General features: G+C 45.3%; 1 non-coding gene across 1 annotated transcript; it reads right to left on the reverse strand.

Moving 5' to 3' along the window:
- Window positions 1-2278: 2278 nt before the first annotated feature.
- Window positions 2279-2397, reverse strand: LOC126089734 (5S ribosomal RNA). The gene has a single exon (XR_007520835.1). It is a non-coding gene; the product is annotated as a 5S ribosomal RNA (ribosomal RNA).
- Window positions 2398-3196: the final 799 nt, after the last annotated feature.

Raw genomic sequence — 3196 nt, forward strand, 5'->3', positions numbered from 1 at the left:
GTTGTTGTTTATGCTGTTGTTGTTGTTGTTGTTGTTGTTGTTGTTGTCGTTGTCGTTGTCACCAGTCTGAAGACTTCGTTGACGCATCTGGCCACGCCGTTCCACCCTGTGCAAATCTCAGCAGTTCTACATAACTCCTGCAACCCAGATCCATTTGAACCTGGTTACTGTTGTCAGGTTTTTCTCTACCGCTAGAGTTTTTACCCTCCAAATTCCACACCATTATCAAATTGACGGTACCTTGACGCCCCACTAAATTTTTCCACGAAAATTCTGGGACTATCCCTGTCAAAGGGCACTGCCGATTTCCCTCCCCATTCCTGAAAACAATCAGAGCTTGTGCTCCCTCTTTAATTACATCGATATGGACGGGAAGTTAAACCATAATGTTGTTTCCTTTCTTTCTTCCTCTTTTGCTGCCTCAATATGTATCATATCACCCGATCCCTTCTTTTAGTCAAGTTCTGCTATAAATTTCCTTTCTTCCCAGTGCGATTTAGTACCTTCTCACTAGTTATCCTACCTACACGCCTAATCTTCAGCATTCGTCTGTACTAGCCCATTTCAAAACCTTTAGTTCTTGTATGAGCTGTTTATCGTCCAGCATTGTCCTGTAACACCGTATATCAAAAGCTTGTATCAACTGTTTATTGTCCGCCATTCTTATGTAGCATCGTATTTCAGAGCTTCTATTCTGTTCTTGTATGAAGTGTCTATTGATCACATTTCACACCAGTGCAAAGCTACACCTAACACACCTTCCCAAAAACCTTTTTAACACTTAAATTTATATTCGATATTAACAGATTTATCCCATTTAGAAATCTATTTCTTTGTATTGGCAGTGTGCAGTGGGGAATCTATGGCTGCCACGTAAATTGCTAGATAATGATACTCCGTCAGTCCAAAAAGTTGCGAACTGGATTAATAAAAATAGAGGAAAGTTAAAAAGGTGACTTCAATGCTTGAGCTCTTCTGCGTAGTCTGCCCGCACTCGATTGCAACGCAATAAACGTTCAGAAAACGATGTGAAACTGTAAGAAAAATCCTTGTTTGGGATGTTGTTCAACTCGCGCGCCGCATTGTCTTGAATGTCAGTTAGGTCGTCAAAGCGCTGCTCTTCATGTGAATTTCAGCACTTTGTCGTTTTGTGATAGGTTCATATTCATAACACCAAGTCTCGTCACCCATGGTGATTTTTTCCAGAAAAGAATTAACTGTCCGCGTTTTGTATTTCAGTGAAGTCGCGGCAGGCGTCCGCGCGTCATCGTTTTTGTTTGGGAATTAAAGGGTGCAGGACAAAACTTGCACATACTTTTCTCTTCTTCAAAACATTCTGCAGAATGTTTTGCACGCTTTATTTAGAGGTGCTGATGCCCTGTGATTTATGGTTGACACAATACCGCTGCACGCCCAACTCTTAACACGGCCCGCTCGCAACTGACTTGTCCAAAGCACATCTGGGCTGACGTCGCTTATACGCCAAGAATAAAGTTTGGTTCGAGACTTTTTGGAAGGACACTGCATACTCTGTATACTTTTAAAGAGTACGTACCTGAAGGATACTAACAGGATATGTGTTGTTGTTGTCGTCTTCAGTCCTGAGACATACCCGCATTCCTATTTTCCTATTCATTATTAAACCTACTCCTGCATTACCCCTATTTGACTTTGTGTTTATAACTCTGTAGTCACCTGACCAGAAGTCTTGTTCCTCCTGCCACCGAACTTCACTAATTCCCAATATATCTAACTTTAACCTATCCATTTCCCTTTTTAAATTTTCTAACTTACCTGCCCGATTAAGGGATCTGACATTCCACGCTCCGATCCGTAGAAAGCCAGTTTTCTTTCTCCTGATAACGACATCCTCTTGAGTAGTCCCCACCCGGAAATCCGAATGCGGGACTATTTTACCTCCGGAATATTTTACCCAAGAGGACGCCATCATCATTTAATCATACAGTAAAGCTGCATGCCCTCGGGAAAAATTACGGCCGTAGTTTCCCCTTGCTTTCAGCCGTTCGCAGTACCAGCACGGCAAGGCCGTTTTGGTTATTGTTACAAGGCCAGATCAGTCAATCATCCAGACTGTTGCCCTACTGAAAAGGCTGCTGCCCCTCTTTAGGAACCACACGTTTGTCTGGCCTCTCAACAGATACCCCTCCGTTGTGGTTGTACCTACGGTACGGCTATCTGTATCGCTGAGGCACGCAAGCCTCCCCACCAACGGCAAGGTCCATGGTTCATGGAGGAGGGGGGGGGAGAAATGAGATAGAGCCAACAGCACCCGGTGTTCCCAGGCGGTCACCCATCCAAGTACTAACCGGGCCCGATGTTGCTTAACTTCGGTGATCGGACGAGAACCGGTGTATTCAACATGGTATGGCCGTTGGCAACAGGATATATGAAGGGTATTCTTCGTGGATTAAAAGCAGATCAGCTTGAAGATACAGATCAACATTAAATTTCTCTTCGTAGTAAACTTTCATTGCTGATTTTTCACCAGGAGGACGGTGCATTACTGATTTAAAATGTTAAACGAAAGAAAAACATCGCGGCAGGCGTAGACGGAGTGCTTGTTTACGAATGGGCGCCTGCTGAGGTTGGGCTCGTCCCGGTGGGAGGAGGCGCGGCAGAGACAAAGGCCCATTCACATTCCAGCGGCCGGCGTCGAGGCGACCGTAGACCGCAGACTTACTCGCGGCGCTCGTCCGCTGGCCATCATTTTATTCTCCTGACGAGAACAGGTTTGCTTTCCGCCGGACCCGCTGACCTTTGAGCAGAAACGCTGACGAAACGGGCGCTGTTCTTACTGCCGTATGACAGCCGCGCGCCAGTCGCGCCACGCGGCCCGTGCAGTGACCACGCGCCTTGTGCCTCCGCTCTTGTGCTGCACCTCGCATTCCATCGACTTATCGTTTCCTTTCCTTTACTTCTCAGTAAGGGGGGAGGGGGGCGAGAATTTGACTTAGAGAGAGAATATGTTTCTTCCCTTACCATCTATTCCATTGAATCTTGCTGTGCGGAAAAACAGTTCTATTTACGTTTGTATATCCGACATAATTATTTTATCGGCATTGTGCTCCACTACATTGAAAGGGTGTTCGGAAATTATGGGTACAAATTTCTAAGACTTCTAGGGCGGAGTAAGTACACAATATAGGGTTTATCAAAAAGAATAATCCGATTTGGC

This window comes from Schistocerca cancellata, chromosome 6 (genome assembly GCF_023864275.1).
Source record: "Schistocerca cancellata isolate TAMUIC-IGC-003103 chromosome 6, iqSchCanc2.1, whole genome shotgun sequence".
Lineage (NCBI taxonomy): Eukaryota > Metazoa > Arthropoda > Insecta > Orthoptera > Acrididae > Schistocerca > Schistocerca cancellata.